Consider the following 19,282-nt stretch of genomic DNA (forward strand, 5'->3'; position numbering starts at 1 on the left):
CATTAACCTGTGGCCAGACAAAGTTTCATTGATAAAACCCGATCACCACATTTCGAACCGAAAATTCCAAACCATCGCGCACGCATTCCTATCCAATCATTAATTAATTGCTAAATTCCGATTCGACCCCCAACCTCCCATGCCTAATCCGTTCCGTGCTCCAACAACGAAGCAATCATCTACAACACTCACTTCCTCCTCTCTGCCACACATCACAACTCAACGGGAGGTGCGACGACGACGTGCTGAAAACCGATCCGACGACGTGACGCACCCAATTGCCGATCATTCCCACGTGGGTCCATTTCCTTCGCAAACGGACTCTTCTCGGTAGCTACATACTTAGCCAACGGCGCAGCATCATTTCACGATCAGCGGACAGGCGAGCCAACGACGCGACGGAATCAATTTCACGTGTCATCTGAGATGCCTCGGCGTTCAATTTCTTGCTCTCGTTTACCCGCCATCAGCCAGCAGCCGCTCAGCTGCGCTCCGTTATAATGGCAACATCTTCGCGCCTCGTTCGATCTGGTCCGGATAGTCTCCGGATGACGCATAGCCAATAAAGTGGCCGTTGTTGATGAACGAGTGTTAGATATCTGGAAAACAAACTGCATTTGTTTACATATTCGGAGCCGCACATTGGTTCTCTCTTTGGCAAACTTAGGAGCGACCTTCGGTCGCCGCAGAGCTCGATTCAATCTCGCGTCTGCTCACAACCAGCGACAGCAGCGCTTCGATGATACCGCGCTGGATGTTTGGCGCGGCTTTGCACCACGCGACGACTGGGACGCGCATTTAGTTCTTTGTCGGATGTTCACTGAGGCGTATTACACAGCCCTACAGTCGTCGCGTCGCGTTGCGTCGTTATCGCGTTCACTCTCGGAGTTCTGCGTTTTGCCGGGTTTTATTCCCTAATCACGCTTTGTGTAGATACTGCTCGTTAGGTGCAATAAATCGATCGGATTGATTTATGAGTCCCGCGCGGTGGTGATAGATGCCATCTGTTTACCTGTTTTTATGCGGTGAAAGTGAATGCTGGGAGGGACAAGTGCGTGGTTGTGCGTAAAAGAGCCAATCGAATGAGCTGATGAGTCGGCTCTTTGTTGATGATTAGCTGCACTGAAGCGTATATAGCTTGTTTGTTTATTAGAAGAAAACAACACATATTCAAAGTGTGCTTTCGATGTTTGCTTGAATTTGGTATGTTGATTAGCCCTACATCCGTAGGCTTAAACATAGTGAAAGATTTTGGCTCCAGTGAGATCATTTTCATGTCAGTGCAACGGTGTTTGGTGCAAAAACAAGCAAATCGTGTTGAAACGGTCGGTGTACTAACGGCAACCTAGGCTTCGGACGTTTATGATTTACGTGACCGGTGCCGCGGTTTGGTGCATATTTCATTCCTGCGAAGTGGGTCATCTAACTAGTCCCAAAAGAAACATATTTCGGATTATCATTTCTAAAACCAAACGTAGTAGCTTCCATCCAGAGAGGAACGACCTTCAGGCGGAACAGGACCAGAATCATTTGTAAGTTTAATTCTTATCTGTGGGCTGCGGTGTGTACCCGAAACGTCCGCTTTAAATTTATGGCTGTTTAATTATGGATTACGTTTTCTCTGAGCTACTTGGGAGCGACAGAGTGCTTTACTGAGATTTCGTGTTACTGCACGAAATTTTGCACTGTTAACCACTTTTACAGCCAACACATTTTTGAATTCATTAGCAATTGCTAATGAGGAAATTGTTTAGGAAATGCGGGTTTCCCACAGTGGCTTCATTTGATTCGGCCGGAGTAATAAACTAGAAGCTTAAATTATGATACATTATTGCAATGCAACATCAAAATGAAGCCATCCAATTAATCTACCGATTTTATTGTAATACACCCAATCTTGAAATAGATTAATTCACTTTATGAAAAATAGCTGCTTTTAATATCCAAATTGCAAATCCATTCTCCTGTTACTTATTAACAAGTTGTGAATCGAAGTCCCATCGTGATTTATGAACTTTATCCCTTTCATGTATAACACATATAGGCTATTATTCACTCTGAAAAACAAACTTTTTATAAAAGGCTCGAATACTAATAATGTTAAATACCGTCGACTGATTTCAACTAACTGAGTAATTGTCATCCCAAAAAGAAATCTCGTTGAAATAGAACTTTTGAACGGAGAAGAGTCGTTTGACAGAAAGCCATTTTCCGAAGGCCAAAACCCAACTAGACCTGTGCGCCGATCCACTTTGAACCGGCGGCGGCGTGAACGCAATTTTCTATCGGCGACGGCGGCTTAGCCGGCGTCACGCCGCGGTTGCTCTCGGCGGCGGCGGCGGCGGCTCGGATCGGCGCGATTCAAAATTTCTTCGGTGTTGAAGAACAATTGTTTTTTGTAATATTATTTGCGTGTCTCGTGCATTAATGGCAATAAGCATAATTTATATTGTACGCTGTTAAAGAATCCTTCAGGAATATAATGAGAAAATGCACCTGAGATTCCTTTTAAAAAATCTTTAGGAATTTCATTACTTTCTCCCCAGAAATTCTTCTTGAAATCTCTTCATAAATCTTAATTCCTAGTGAAAAAACTATCAAAAATACTATCAAAGCAAGGCCATACAGAAGGTGACTGAATCCATTTCATGGTACAGTGTAAGTTTTTTTTTGTTCTTCCCTATACCTATGCGCATCCTCGTGTTAAGACACAGGAATGCAAAAAAAAGTGAATCTACTTAGAAACCTCTCAGTTAGAAACTGTAGAAGTGCTTGATGAACAATAACCTGCGATACAGAAATTTTCAAATGGAGGATGTAATGTAAACAAAAAAGATCAGATGAGAAAATTCCTGAAGGTCAAAAAACCCTACAAAAATATGCAGGAACTGATGATGGAAATTTTCCATGAGTTCCCCATACAGAAATTCTGGGACACGTATTATTCATCCTTTGGAACTTTTGGACAAGGGAATCCCTAAAACTCATAGATATGGAATTCTTGGAGTGAATTAAAAACTGGGAGTATAAACCACTCCCCCTCCGACAAATTCACAGGAATTCTTGAAGAAGAAACTTTTTAGAAGTCCTATCGAAAGAATTCCCCAGAATACAAGGAGAAGAAATTTCCTATAATTCATAGAAGAAGATATCCTCATAATTCGAAAGGAAGGAATTCCCCAGAGTTAGGATGAGGTGAATAATTCGCCGGGATCCTCGGAGGAAAAATTCCTCCAAATTCCTTAACCAGGGGGGTTTTTGTCGACCAAATTTTATGAAATTTGGCCACAATATTCTTTGATATGCAAAGAATATTTAGGCAAAATTTGAGCCTAGTCAGTCATAAAAAAACCCCTGCCAATAATAGAACAAAACATTCCAAAGCAGTCAATTCCCCTATATTTGCAGTCTAATGAAATCATAAAGTTGTGCCAAATACTGCTTTTTGTTGTTGAAATAAATCGACGAATGTTAGAAGGTGCAAAATTTGATGGAGCTCTACAGTTACCATGGGAAGGAAAGGGTTAAGGAGGAATTCATTTTAATTTCTGAGGAAGGAATTCTACAAAATTCGTGCGAGAGAAATTGCCTTAACCTTTGGAGGGGCAAAATTCCTAAATGAGTATTTAGGAGAATTTCTGTAGAAAGAATTATTGTAGGAGAAATATTTATTTATTTATTTATTTTTACTAGCTTTATGTACCCGGCCTTGCTCGGAATTGCCAGTTTGTTTCTCAGTTTTTTTTTCACAATCTGAAAATGATAAAATCAATTGGTCAACAGGATAATTGTGTTTCCTTATTGATACTTCATCATTTGAATAAAAGAAAGCTTTTGGAATCATTGACTGATTTTGAAGAAGAGATCATGGGTTTGAATAGGCTTATTCCGGACGAACGTCTATTTCTAAAGAAGGAAAAACATCCACCGCGGGTAAACGCCCATTTTTAAAAGAAGGGATCACACCCACCATTGTCATATTCCGGGCAAATGCCTACTTTTAAAGAAGCAATCATCCAGAAGGAAACACATTAATCATTGCTTCTCGCTGGGCAAACCAAGATACCGATGGTGTCATCTTCTCGGATATGTGTATCGGGAAGTATCATTTTTGGTAAATATCATTTTCGTTAAAATCATTTTTGGTTAAATGTCATTACCGGTAAAATGTTATTGTAGAAGATTTTCCATTTTTTAGGAACTCGGGCAATTTGTTCTCGGAGCATTTTACAATGTCAAAGAACCTCGAATGAACCAAATATGAGGGATTTTAAATAAACTCGTTTTCTAAACAATACCCAACCCCAATAACCTCCCGCATTCCAAAAGTCCCTCCCAGTTTCCTTTGGGTAGAGAATACGTGTTTACAAATTTGGTTTGAATCGGTAAAAAGATAAAATGCGATAAAAAGGTATACTAAACTGTTCGTTTAATGAATATATCCTCTCTCTAATTCAGCTATGACACTCCCACACAGTCTGATATAGTCTTCTATAGACAGAGAATATAGGTTCCAAATTTGGTGGACATCGGTAAATGGGTTCAAAAGTTATGCTGAAATACACCCTCCACCTTCCAAAATAACCTATCCACACCCACTAAAATTGTTTCCTTAGTACACACAATATTTGATACAAATTTGGTTCAAATAGGTCAAGGGGATCACGACTTACATTGAATTGATCGATTGCTAAACAATACCCTTCGCCCCATACCCTCCCTCTTTTCCAAAGAGCTTCCCTAACCACACTAACGTCTTCTCCTTAACATGAAAAATGTGTGCTCCAAGTTTTGTTCAAATCGGCCAAGGTATTCAGAAGTTACACTGAGTTGATTGATACCATAACAATATCCCTCCCCCCTACCCTCTTCCTTTTCCCAAGAAGATCTCTAACACACTATCGTCGTCTCCTAAAGATAATGAATTTGTGTTCCAAATTTGGTTGAAATTGTCCAAGGGGTTCAGAATTTACATTGAGTTGATCGATAACTAAGTAATACCCCTCCCCCTATTTCCAAAGAGCATGCTTAACCTCCCTATCGTCGTCTCCTAAAGATAAAGAATGTGTGTTCGAAATTTGGTTGAAATTGACCAAGGGGTTCAGAATTTCCATTGAGTTGATCGATGACTAAGTAATACCCCTCCCCCCACACCCTCCCCCTTTTCCAAAGCGCATACTTAACCCCCCTATCGATGTCTCCTAAAGATAAAGAATTTGTGTTCCAAATTTGGTTGAAATTGGCCAAGAGGTTCAGGATTTACATTGAGTTGATCGATGACTAAGTAAAACACCTCCCCCCACACCCTCCCCCTTTTTCCAAAGAGCATGCCTAACCCCCTATCATCGTATCCTTAAAATAAAGAATGTGTGTTCCAAATTTGGTTGAAATCGGTCAATGGGTTCAGAAGTTATGCTGGAACATACATACAAACATTGAGTTTTATATATATATATAAGATAGATAGACGAAGAAGATAGATAGATAGATAGATAGAAGATAGATAGATAGATAGATTTATTTCTTATGTTTCAATGACTATAAGGATGAAAATGTCCCCCAAATCTAATTATTATATGTACAAACAAATATGCTCATAATACAGCAATCAGAATTCACAAGACAGGATTAAACAGGATATATCAATCTTTTATTTTTGTGTTAATTTGTGCCTCGAAAGTGTGCTGCAAAAAGTCGTTGTAGAACAGCTGGCGATGAATTAAAATCGAAGAGATGGAATAATGCGTTAGAATTGGAATATCCCAGAGCTTCTGAAAAAGGAATTCTCCAAAAGTACTAATCTTAGAGTTCCTTAGAGTTCTTTAGTTCCTAGAATTCCTGGAGGAGAATTTCTCCAAAATAGCTGGGGGAGATTTCTAGTAAGAGAAAAGAATACCTGCGTTGCTGGAAGGGAGGCGATGGTGTTGCATTTATTTAGATTTTTGGGGTGGATTTATTCCCCATAAATCCTGAATGGGCAAGCAAGGAAAATCAGTTTCCCAGAATTCATGGAGCAAGAATTTCCTAGAGTCAAAGAGAAATTGTTCAAAATTTAAGAAAATTAACGGGGAAGGGTTGTTTGGCCGAAACCCATTCGGCCGAAAACCATTTGTAATTAGGAAAGCTTTGATCACCGCGGGACTTTATCGAAATTAATTTATTGGCTTTTTTCGGTGATCATTATACTACTCAAAGCGAAAGGGAGTAGATGAAAGTAATGAAGATACAGATTCGATTGACACCGCAAGCGAGCAGCAAGTGTGAAATGAATAGAAAAAAAATGCCGAATGCCACTAGGCCGAACAACCCATAAGGCTGAACCTATCTGGCCGAAAGGGTCGCTTGACAGAAAGGGTCGTTTGGCCGAAAGGGTCGTTTGGCCGAAAGGGTCATTTGACCAAAAGGGTCATTTGAGCAAAAGGGTCATTTGGCCGAAAGGGTCATTTGGCCGAAAAGGTCGTTTGGCCGAATAGTTCATTTGAAAAGTGAGAAATTAGGAATAAGAAAAGTGACGTCTCACTTCTCACTCTTCATTTTTCTCTTCTCACTGTAAAAAGTGAGAAGCGCAAAATGAGTGAGGAGCGTGAAGTAAGTAGTGAGACGTCTCACTACTCACTTCGCGCTCCTCTTTTTTTTACAGTGTGTAGAGAGAAATTAGGAGTAAGAAGATAGACGTCTCAATTCTCATTCCTTGTTTCTAAAGTCCCATTGTAAGAGCGTGAAGTGAGTAGCGAGACATCTCACTACTCACTTCGCACTTCTCATTTTTTACAGTGAGAAGTTAGAAATGAGGAATAAGAGTTGAGACGTCTATCTTCTTACTCCTAATTTCTCATTTTTCAAATGAACTATTCGGCCAAATTTTTTTCTGCCAATTGTCCTATTTGGCCAAATGACCCTTTCGGCCAAATAACTCCTTCGGCAAATGACCCTTTCGGCCCAACGACCCTCTCGGCCAAATGACCCATTCAATCAAACGACCCTTTCGGCCTAATGACCCTTTCGGCCTGATGGCATTCGGCCAAATGGCTTTCGGCCGAATAAGTTTCAGCCAAACGACCCTTCCCCTTCAAAATAACAGTCTGCAGCGACCAAAGTCTCAAAATCCTTGGAGGTAAAATTCCCCATTATTTCTGAAGCAATAAATGATCAGAACTCCTGGGTAGGAATTCTCAAGAACTTCTACAGAAGGTGAAATACCAGTTTCCCAGAATTGCTGAAGAAAGAATCTTGAAAAATTTTTGGGAAAAGAATTTCTCTGAATTAATAGAGCAATTCCTCAAAACTCGTACTGTGGGAACTCCCGACTTCTTGGAGGAGTCTTGAATCCCCAGAACATCTGCAGAAAGAATCGCTGGTGGCGGAGTTCCCGAAATTTCAGAATCCCAGAAATGAATTTTCCAGAGTTCCGGGAGAAGAAAAATGGAGGATTACCAGTTATGTTAAAAGCACGAGCATGATGGACATGCATTTCGTAGTTGCTACTCCGTGGTTGACCAGTTGGTATATTTTAATTGGATGCCGAAACGAGCTTTTTTTTACTCATTTCGAATTCTAACAGTTAACTACTAGAACTAATCAAGTTGTAGGTATAGGGATAGAAGATCCATTTCCAGTTCTAGAGATTGCTAGAACATGAGAAATATATGAAAAGATACAAAGTAGGAGGAATGGAACAGGCCTGGGACTGAACCCACAACCTTCTGCGTATAAGGAAGAAGTGGTAGCCATATGACCACCAGGGGCGTTATATTACTAGTTATGTAAAAAAGTTGCTCAAAAATATTTCTAGCTCTCTTATGTACGAAATGGCTCAACGATGATTTTGTCATTGTCAGAAATGCTATGCTGTTCATCGTATCGAACCAATTGATGGCACATTACATCATGTCTGTCATCAGTTACAAAATCATATTTTCTAAAATTGCGTTCGATTAAGCAACTAGGAATTATGTTTCTGCCCGACTTTGGGCCCCACGTCTTTAAAATACAATGATCCAGAATCTTTTCATTTTCTAAGCTTCTCTTTAGCAAATAAAATTTTAAGCGCAACGGATCGTTTTCCAATTTTTATAATAGTTAGAAAAGAAAATATGCATCCCAGTCCATACAAGAATTGCCTGAAGTATAGGCCTTGAGCTCCTTGAGGGCTGCAAGTTTTATTTTTATTCGTTTATGCTGACTGTGGTCCATAGAATTAAATTTGATGAGAGTTTTCCATCCCAGTTCATTCAAGAATTCCCTGGAGTTTAGGCATGAAGGTCTGCTCGCGTACCCAAAAGGCTATTATCTCTTTTTCACAATGGATGCTTAATTAGTATTGAGCGTCTTAGGGGAAACCTTGAAATTGGGTTGTTTAGGGGTATATATGTTTTTACATATTCTGAATCTGCATAAAAAACTTAGCCTAACCCCAATTTTTCAGAATTTTTGGAGCCCCGGAACTATTTTTAATTTGCATTTTAAATTTATATGGGACTAAAAATTTGTTCTTATGCTGCATGGGCTAACTGTCATTCTATGAATGTTAGTGTCATTCTATCGATTGAAATGGCTTATTGTTTGCTGTATAAAAATGTAAATAAAAGGTTTACAAACAAAATAAAAATATGTTGGAGATCAGAAAAGCATGCTCTTTATGTTAAACTATAAAAAACCTCATATTTTTCTTTGCTAAACAACCCAATTGGTGCGCTTTTTATTCCATAGATCCAAATTGAATATCCACTCAAAAATTATTTTATTGCAGGTCTTCCGAGAATTTCCTTGAGTTTACGCCTTATTGGATCTTAGATATGTCCAAAAACGGTTCATGTTCTATGTGATGCAAATAACCAAATTGGATAACCCTTAAACAAGAGGTCAAATTTCAAGAAGGAGCTACTAGATCTTTCATTACCCGTATAGACCTTAAGATCGCGGAATTCTTGGGTTACCTGTAATGGAACACATGTTGAATGTATGTCCAATTTGATTCATAAATCACTAGGAATGTTGATATATAGACCGTAAGATATTAGTTTACGCGTCGAGATCTTTCCAGGAAATTATTGGAAGACCTGAAACGAACCTGGCGATAACATAGTTAATTAATCAATTAAATTTGGGTCTGCGGATTGCCATGTATCATATTTCAAAGAATTTGAAGATCAATTAAATGAAAAACAAGTAATCTTAACAAAAAATCATTTTGCATCCTAACAACAAAGTGACATAAAAAGACGGTTGAGCGTAAATGTACTTTTCAGCGGCGCAGCCGAAATTTTTCAAATTTATCAGGGTAAACGGAATTTTTCTTCTAACAAATTGGAGAGGAGGATAAATTCCCAAAACTACCCACAGGCTACAGAACTTAAATTATTTCAACGGCTCGCTCAAAACTCACCGGCGGCGCGGTCAAAAAATTACAGCGGCGCGCGCGGTCAAAAACGGTGGCGGCGGCGGCGGCGCATAAAAATCGTCGGCGGCCGCGGCGGCGCACAGCTCTAAACCCAACAAACATTGAAGGTGAATAAAGCGCTTATATGACCAACCGAAATGGGCATTCGGCCGAAAGTGTCGCTCGGCAGCCAAAAAAGCCAAAAAAGCCGTTTGGCCGAATAGGTTATTTGACCGAAAATGCAGCTTGGCCGAAGTGATTGTTTTGCAAAAATTAACATTTTGGGCCAAATGGCTCTTTCTGCCAAACGACTGTTTCGGCCAATTGAGCTCGACCAACTGTTTTTTTTTTCAGCCAATTGAGCTGTTCGACCAAATGACATTTTCAGCCAAATAATTTTAGACCAGATGGGCTTCAGCCAAACAGCATTTTCGGACAAATGATCTATTCGACCTGTTGGGGGCATACCTACACCCCTGCCACTCGATAGCGCATAACCTTGCACATTCCTGTCAATACTAGCTGTCAAGCGTTGACGGATGTATCTTATTACCGCGAGATCATCTTTTGCCCAATCATTATTTATTGTAAAGTCAAAAGGCAGAGCAATCCAGGAGTAGCAATTAAATTATCGAAATTGTTATCCGATTCAAATAGGTAATTTGTATAAGTTCATCCTCTTATCATCCATGGATGCATAACTGCAGTTATTCCAAATAAACACTAGCAAGACCGAATGTAAGTTTGAACTGCTTCATATTACAACAAATGAGCTAATGTTTAAAATTTAATAAATCTAGCTTTGAGCTCGTTAACCTTAATAACCGCGTGCTACAAAAAGGTCCTGTAAAGTTCCGTCCCAACACAACTCAAAGATTTGTTGTGAATCGCCACGGAACGGATTAACCAGGATGCCGGAGACGGGTCAATTCGATTGCCAGGATTGCGATCAGCCCAATAATATCGACAATATGGTGAAGTGCGAGGGATGCAGCAAGTGGTCGTATTATTGATGCGTGGGTTTCGACGATGGGCAGAAGAAGGAAAATTGGAAGTGTTCCAGATGTGTCGCCAAATCCAGTTCCAACGATACTGCCGGAGATTCGAGTGCCCAAGTTGGCGTGGGGAAACAACAACTAAGTACCTCCGTCGGTGGCCCAGATGCGATCGGGGAGTACACCCGGCTTAACCTCAAACTATTCGAGGAAGAAAAGTGCTCATACTGAAGGGGATCGAAATGGAGCAACCTGCCCAATTGGAGCGTCGGAAGTTGCAGTTGGAACAAGAGGCCTGGAAGGTGCGATACGGAATCCTAAACGGGAACGGTGAAGCGACCGGCAATGGAGCGGCAATACCCGGTGGTCTTGGAGACTCAGCTAAATTCTGCGCCGGCAAGTATGGCGACGGTTTCAACCATGAATTCCAGAACGAGACTGCAGTATACCGCTGCTGGGGAATAAATTCCACCCTGTTACCTGTTTCGTCACTATCAACTGTCGCGTTCCCCTTCGGTGGCGAGACAATTTCTTCATCAACTTCTTCGGGGATGACAGCGCAAGCGAACCTGCAACAATTATACCCGGCGACAAGTGCACATGCAGTGGGACAGACTACGAGCTTTTTGCGCGATTTCCAGCCTGGAGGAGGAGCAAATCTTCCGGAATCATCGACGCCGATCACGACAGCTAATTGGGTCGATCCTGTGACGGGACTTACCAGCTCCACCCAGTGTCTTCCGCCATTCATAAGCACGGTGGGTCAGCTCATAAATCAGCCTCTTTTATCGGGAAGCGTAAACCTGCCATATCAGGTAACCAATAGCGTAAGCAGTTTCGCTCCAGTAGGTCAGGTAGCTTGTACACAGTATGCAAACTGTAGCGAAGGGTCAGCTTATCCCCGGGCGAATACAATAAATACACATTCCACCTACGCTCCCTTTCCTTCCTCGATCAGAATACCTCAATCTAACCCACACATTTCTCATGTGCCCCTCGGCGCTCAATTGATGTTGACGATTGTGCACCTACGTCTCGTCAACTGGCGGCGAGACACGTTATGCCGAAAGAACTGCCGTTTTTCAGTGGCAACCCAAAAGAGTGGCCGACGTTCTTCAGTGCTTTCAACACCTCCACGGATGCGTGCGGATTTAGTAACGTGGAAAATCTCGGTCGTCTACAACGGTGTCTAAAGGGAGGTGCTCTCGAGGCAGTTCGCAGTCGCCTACTATTACCTGCATCCAAGGATGTTATCGATCATTTAGTAATATGCGTTCGATCATTTAGTAGTTTGTCAATAACTGATTCCAGAGGATAAATTTCAATATGTGTTGTATGGTGGACTTCTTGTGCGAAGGTTTATCTACAACTCTGCCTAACAGTTCGTCACTATTCAAGCTACAAGGCCGAAAGGTGTTTAGCCTAATATGTCATTTGGCAAAGCAAACCATTAGGCCAGCGGTTCTCAATCTTTTTTTTTTTTTTTTGAAAAGTACCCCTTCGATCTTTTATATTCATGAAAGTACCCCCTATTTTCTGCTGTAAATTAAAATAAGCATAGCTCATAAAATTATACGGACTTGGAAACTAACACAATATATTACTATCCAAAATATTGTTTGAAATCTTCGTAATTCTGTGAAACTTTGCAGTACAAATTCAGATTATACGTCAAGTATCCTGTAAGACTTTGATAATATTTAGAAGCCTCTGATCTTCTTGAAAGGAAACTTCCTAGACTCTTCAAATTAGAATCCCGATCGTCTCGAAAGAATGCTTACGAGACTCTTATAAAGAAGCTTTCGAGCCTCTTGAAAAAAGGCTTCCAAGCCTCTTGAAAGGAAACTTCCGAACCTCTTTAAAACAGGTATCCTAACCTCTTGAACGGAGGCCTCCGAGCCTCGTATAAAGAGGTTTAGCACATCTTGAAGGGACGCTTCTGAGTCTCTTCCAGGAAACTTCCAAGCCTCTTGAAAGAGGAACTCCAAGTCTTGGAGGAACGCATTCGAGCTTCGTGACAGGAGGCTTCTCAGAGTCTTAAATGGAGGCTTCCGAGCTTCTTGGAAGGAAGCTTCCGAGCCTCTTAAAAGGAAGAAGGCTTCCGAGCCTCTTGAAAGGAGGCTTCCGAGCCTCTTGAAAGGAGGCTTCCGAGCCTCTTGAAAGGAGGCTTCCGAGCCTCTTGAAAGGAGGCTTCCGAGCCTCTTGAAAGGAGGCTTCCGAGCCTCTTGAAAGGAGGCTTCTGAGCCTCTTGAAAGGAGGCTTCTGAGCCTCTTGAAAGGAGGCTTCTGAGCTCTTGAAAGGAGGCTTCCTGAGCCTCTTGAAAGGAGGCCTGAGCCTCTTGAAAGGAGGCTTCTGAGCCTTTTGAAAGGAGGCTTCTGAGCCTCTTGAAAGGAGGCTCTGAGCCTCTTGGAAGGAGGCTCTGAGCCTCTTGAAAGGAGGCTTCTGAGCCTCTTGAAAGGAGGCTTGAGCCTCTTGAAAGGAGGCTCTGAGCCTCTTGAAAGGAGGTTTCTGAGCCTCTTGGAAGGAGGCTTCGGAGCCTCTTGAAAGGAGGCTTCTGAGCCTCTTGAAAGGAGGCTTCTGGGCCTCTTGGAAGGAGGCTTCTGAGCCTCTTGAAAGGAGGCTTTTGAGCCTCTTGAAAGGAGGTTTCTGAGCCTCTTGGAAGGAGGCTTCCGAGCCTCTTGAAATGAGGCTTCTGAGCTCTTGAAAGGAGGCCTGAGCCTCTTGAAAGGAGGCTTCTGAGTCTCTTGAAAGAAGGCTTCTGAGCCTCTTCAAAGGAGGCTTCTGAGCCTCTTGAAAGGAGGCTTCTGAGCCTCTTGAAAGGAGGCTTCTGAGCCTCTTGAAAGGAGGCTTCTGAGCCTCTTGAAAAGAGGCTGAGCCTCTTGAAAGGAGGCTCTGAGCCTCTTGAAAGCAGGCTTCTGAGCGTCTTGAAAGGAGGCTACTGAGCCTCGTGAAAGGAGGCTTCTGAGCCTCTTGAAAAGAGGCTCCTCAGCCTCTTGGAAGGAAGCTTCTCCCTCTCTTGAAAGGAGGCTCTCCAGCCTTTTGGAAGGAGGTTCTCCAGCCTCTTGAAAGGAGGCTTCCGAGCCTCTTGAAAGGAGGCTTCTGAGCTCTTGAAAGGAGGCTTCTGAGCCTCTTGAAAGGAGGCTTCTGAGCCTCTTGAAAGGAGGCCTGAGCCTCTTGAAAGGAGGCTTCCTGAGCCTCTTGAAAGGAGGCTTCTGAGCCTCTTGAAAGGAGGCTTCTGAGCTCTTGAAAGGAGGCTCTGAGCCTCTTGAAAGGAGGCTTCTGAGCCTCTTGAAAGGAGGCCTGAGCCTCTTGAAAGGAGGCTTCTGAGCCTCTTGAAAGGAGGCCTGAGCCTCTTGAAAGGAGGCCTGAGCCTCTTGAAAGGAGGCATCCGAACCTCTTGAAAGGAGGCTTCCGAGCCTCTTGAAATGAGGCTTCTGAGCCTCTTGAAATGAGGCTTCCGAGCCTCTTGAAAGGAGGCTTCCGAGCCTCTTGAAAGGAGGCTTCCGAGCCTCTTGAAAGGAGGCTTCCGAGCCTCTTGAAAGGAGGCTTCCGAGCCTCTTGAAAGGATGCTCCCGAGCCTCTGGAACGAGGCTTTCGAGTATATGGAACGAGGCTTCCGAGCCTTCTGAAAGGAGGCTTCCGTGCCTCTTGAAAGGAGGCTTCCGTCCCTCTTGAAACGTGGCTTCCGAGCCTCTTGAAAGGAGGCTTCCGAGCTTCTTGAAAGGAGGCTTCCGAGCTTCTTGAAAGGAGGCTTCTGAGCCTCTTGAAAGGAGGCTTCCGAGCCTCTTGAAAGGAGGCTTCCGAGCCTCTTGAAAGGAGGCTTCCGAGCCTCTTGAAAGGAGGCTTCGGAGCTTTTTGAAAGGAGGCTTCCAAGCCTCTTGAAAGGAGACTTCCGAGCTTCCTGAAAAGAGGCTTCCGAGCCTCTTGAAAGGATGCTCCCGAGCCTCTGGAACGAGGCTTTCGAGTATATGGAACGAGGCTTCCGAGCCTTCTGAAAGGAGGCTTCCGTGCCTCTTGAAAGAAGGCTTCCGTGCCTCTTGAAAGGAGGCTTCCGTCCCTCTTGAAACGTGGCTTCCGAGCATCTTGAAAGGGGGCTTCCGAGCCTCTTGAAACGAGGATTCCGAGCCTCTTGAAAGGAGGCTTCCGAGCCTCTTGAAAGGAGGCTTCCGAGCCTCTTGAAAGGAGGCCTGAGCCTCTTGAAAGGAGGCTTCTGAGCCTCTTGAAAGGAGGCTTCTGAGCTCTTGAAAGGAGGCTTGAGCTCTTGAAAGGAGGCTTCCTGAGCCTCTTGAAAGGAGGCTTCTGAGCTCTTGAAAGGAGGCTCTGAGCCTCTTGAAAGGAGGCTTCTGAGCCTCTTGAAAGGAGGCTTCTGAGCCTCTTGAAAGGAGGCTTCTGAGCTCTTGAAAGGAGGCTTCTGAGCCTCTTGAAAGGAGGCTTCTGAGCTCTTGAAAGGAGGCTTCTGAGCCTCTTGAAAGGAGGCTTCTGAGCCTCTTGAAAGGAGGCTTCTGAGCCTCTTGAAAGGAGGCTTCTGAGCCTCTTGAAAGGAGGCTTCTGAGCCTCTTGAAAGGAGGCTTCTGAGCCTCTTGAAAGGAGGCTTCTGAGCCTCTTGAAAGGAGGCTTCTGAGCCTTTTGAAAGGAGGCTTCTGAGCTCTTGAAAGGAGGCTCTGAGCCTCTTGAAAGGAGGCTTCTGAGCCTCTTGAAAGGAGGCTCTGAGCCTCTTGAAAGGAGGCTTCTGAGCCTCTTGAAAGGAGGCTCTGAGCCTCTTGAAAGGAGGCTTCTGAGCCTCTTGAAAGGAGGCTTCTGAGCCTCTTGAAAGGAGGCTCTGAGCCTCTTGAAAGGAGGCCTGAGCCTCTTGAAAGGAGGCTTCCTGAGCCTCTTGAAAGGAGGCTTCTGAGCTCTTGAAAGGAGGCTTCTGAGCTCTTGAAAGGAGGCTTCTGAGCCTCTTGAAAGGAGGCTTCTGAGCCTCTTGAAAGGAGGCCTGAGCCTCTTGAAAGGAGGCTTCTGAGCCTCTTGAAAGGAGGCTCTGAGCCTCTTGAAAGGAGGCTTCTGAGCCTCTTGAAAGGAGGCTTCCTGAGCCTCTTGAAAGGAGGCTTCTGAGCCTCTTGAAAGGAGGCTTCCTGAGCCTCTTGAAAGGAGGCTCTGAGCCTCTTGAAAGGAGGTTTCTGAGCCTCTTGAAAGGAGGCTTCTGAGCCTCTTGAAAGGAGGCTTCTGAGCCTCTTGAAAGGAGGCTTCTGAGCTCTTGAAAGGAGGCTCTGAGCCTCTTGAAAGGAGGCTTCTGAGCCTCTTGAAAGGAGGCTTGAGCCTCTTGAAAGGAGGCTTCCGAGCCTCTTGAAAGGAGGCTTCCGAGCCTCTTGAAAGGAGGCTTCCGAGCCTCTTGAAAGGAGGCTTCCGAGCCTCTTGAAAGGAGGCTTCCGAGCCTCTTGAAAGGAGGCTTCTGAGCCTCTTGAAAAAAAAAAAACTTTCGAGTCTATTCAAAGGAGCGCCACAGTGGGGAAAATGCGATCCAAAAAGGTACCAATTTATTGCGGCTACTTGCTGTGCCGGAAAAATACCATTCCTAAAAGGAAAACCCACGACAAATCGAATGGTGCTATTTTCATTAGCCGGAAATTATGGGACTGGGCCGTTTTGCCCCATTTCATCCTAAAATCATATTTTTTCTATGACAACTACAATTTATATCGATTGCGGCTAATTACTTCTGTGTTTTCTTATGCTAATTTCGGCCTCATGACTGGAAGCGGCCGAGTAGAGTCTATTCCGACCTTATACCACGACTGGAAGTGGTCGTTTTGCCCGTTGGTCGTTGGAATCGTATTGTTCTATGATAACTAGAATTTGAAATCGATTTAAGCTAACGATTTATTTGATTTCTGATGCTAATTTAGTAGAAAATATAAATGGTATAAATTTCGGCCTTGGATCATGACTGGAAGTGGCCATTTTGCCCCATTAAACTTCGAATTTTTTTTATGACTTACAATTTCAAGTCGATTGTAGCTAATTATTTCTATGTTTTCTGATGCTAATTTGAAAGAAAATACAATTGTCATATATTTCGGCCTTAAATCATGACTGGAAGTGGCCGTTTTGCATCATTTACTTCTTAAAATTTATTGCGGCTAGCCGCTAGCTAATTCTATGTTTTCTGATGCTTAAAGTAGTCCCACACCTCAGGCAGATTTTCTGCTCTTCTCAATAATTAAAATGAAAATAATAAGGCGCAATCGATTTCAAATAGTAGCTGTGCTAGAAAAAATGATTTTTAGAGGCAAATGGGGCAAAACAGCCACTTGCAGTCATGGTCCAAAGCTGGAATATGTAACAACCGTATTTTCTTACATTCCAGGTTTGTAGTTCCTACTGAAGGCCGGATTATATACTAAATAACCTACGTATTTCCTACTAAATACGCATCAGAAAACACAGAAATCGTTAGTCGAAATTGATTTTAAATTGAAGCTGTCATAGAAAAAATCGATTTTCGTGGGTAAATGGGGCAAAATAGCCACTTCCAGTCATTTTTCATGGCCGGAATTTATACCATTTGTGTTTCCTACTAAACTAGCATAAAAACAATGAAATAGTTAGCCGAATATGATTTTAAATTGTAGCTGTCATAGAAAAATACGATTCCGGAGGTAAATGGGGCAAAACGGCCACTTCCAGTTATGGTATATGGTCGGAATATATACCCTTCGTATTTTCTATTGACTAAGCATCAGAAAACATAGAAATAGTTAACCGAAATTGATTTTAAATTTTAGTTGTCATAAAAAAAAATAAGATTTTCGTAAGTAAATGGGGCAAAATAGCCACTTCCAGTCATTTTTCAAGGCCGGAATTCATACCTTTCGTATTTTATACTGACTAAGCATCAGAAAACATAGAAATAGACAGCCGCAATTGATTTTATATCCGAGCTGTCAAAGAAAAAATACGATTCCGGGGGTAAATGGGACAAAACCGCCACTTTCAGTCATGGTGTAAGGTCGGAATAGATACCACTCGTATTTTCTACTTAATTAGCATCAGAAAACATAGAAATAGTTAGCCGCAATCGACTTTAAAGTGTAGCTGTCATAGACAAAATATGATTATTAAGAGTAAATTGGGCAAAACGGCCAGTTCCCATAATTCCCGGCGCATGAAAATAGCACCATTCGGTTTTTTGCGGATTTTCCCTTTAAGAATGGTATTTTTCCGGCGCAGCAAGAAGCCCCAATAAATAGGTATCGTTTTGAGTATGATTTTCCCCACTGTGGAGCGTTTCGAGCCTCTTGAAAAAAGGCATCCGAGCCTCTTAAAAGGAGGCTTCCGAGCCTCTTGACAGAAGAATTCCGAGCCTTTTGAAAGGAGGCTTCCAAGCCTCTCGATATGAGATTTTCATTCCTTTTGAAAGAAGGATTCCGCGCCTCTTGAAATGAGGCCTCTGAGCCTCCTGAAGGGAGGCTGCCGAGCTTTGTGAAAGAAGGTTCCGGAGCCTCTCAATAAGATACCAGTCAAAACGATTAATGTAAGAAATGGCGTTTATTCAATGGTAATAAAATCGAAAATTCATCACTATTAAACTACTTATCAGAGCAAACTAAGTGCAGGAGATAATCTTTTCACCTCATACTTCATTTCTTATTACTACTTTCTTCTAAAACACCACAATTTTTCATAAATTTGCAGAATACTCTATTTTCAAAAACATTTTATCGATTTCCAACTAACATTCTTCCACAAGCTCATGGTTAAAATTGTGAAAATCTCAGAATATAGAGTGACAGGCTCAACAACACAGATAGAAACGCCGATATCGCCACTCAGTGACGAGTACCGTAAACATGGTGCACGGAATGTTGTTGTCTACACTTTTTACGGCTGCTGCACCCTGGAAGTAAATATAATCGAAGTAAACAGTCGGTCCCTCATTGGAAGCTAACGGGGTTCCTGGAGAGGGGCTTTCAAGCCTTCAACTAAGCTTTCCAGAAAAAAGCCTTTTTTATTTATTATTTCTCAGACTAAGCTCGGAGTGGCCTGTGCAGTAAGTAAAAGTCTTTTCCATTCCATGCTGATCATATCGAGTCGTATTAGCTCTTATTTCGTTCGTAATTTGTGGTTTTAGAGGCGGTTTATTGGGCCTGCGAAATTCTCCTGCCTTGTTTAACAGAGCCCCTGTCAAACACCACCAATCCCTAGGCAGACACCACGGCTCAAGCAGTCCCTGCTGGTTAAAAAGCCTTCATGCCTCTCAAATTGAAGGCTTCTAAACCTCTAGATTCTAGATTTTAGTCACTCAACTTTTTGTCCTTTTGATCTTTTATTCCACAGCCCTTTATACACTATACTGGATGTACTGCCCATGATTTCATAGTTGACGTATCAATCATTGCACTTTCGCATGTATTTCGAATTATTTAGGTACAAACATCGCAAGCTTAAAACATTTCAACCCGTCAACACTTAAATGAGAGTTGCAATAAGCAACGTATTGATGTTGCAGCGGTTGAATATTGCTTATAAACGCGTAATAAGTTTAATAAATAATAAATTTCAAATGGTTGATACGCAAGGAATGTAAAATAACAACATTGCCAATGACAACGACATTATCCTCTCTTGTAAATGTTGGGACAAACTCAACTCGCAATAAGCCACGCATTTTGAGAAATAGTCGGTTTCCGATGATGTTTTTGGTTGAATTAGTATCACTTATCATAGATTAGACATAAACTTAATCATCTGTTGACATGATTTGCGTTTTACTTCTGAAATAAACAAGTTATTGCAGTTTGAAAAGTTTACAACAATTACCTCTCCATGTTTGTTGCAAATAAAATGGAACGCAACAATGTCTTTATCCTCTGCAGATGGGGACAAAGAGTTATCGCTATTCTCTTTTGTCGCTTGTTTTTCGCATTTT

At 42.5% G+C, this 19,282-nt stretch overlaps 1 protein-coding gene across 3 annotated transcripts in view; it reads left to right on the forward strand.

The window, feature by feature from the left end:
• Positions 1-19,282, forward strand: part of LOC134218388 (rap guanine nucleotide exchange factor 4) — a 666,467-nt gene that overhangs the window by 236,463 nt on the left and 410,722 nt on the right. Inside the window, exon 1 of one of the 3 annotated variants that reach the window (XM_062697322.1) lies at positions 1,434-1,532. The exons of the other annotated variants lie outside the window; for them this stretch is intronic. The gene's annotated coding sequence lies outside the window, so the exon portion shown is untranslated. Of the gene's footprint in view, positions 1-1,433; positions 1,533-19,282 lie in introns of those variants that run through there. 3 annotated transcript variants of the gene reach the window in all.

The sequence above is a fragment of the Armigeres subalbatus genome, chromosome 2, assembly GCF_024139115.2.
Source record: "Armigeres subalbatus isolate Guangzhou_Male chromosome 2, GZ_Asu_2, whole genome shotgun sequence".
Lineage (NCBI taxonomy): Eukaryota > Metazoa > Arthropoda > Insecta > Diptera > Culicidae > Armigeres > Armigeres subalbatus.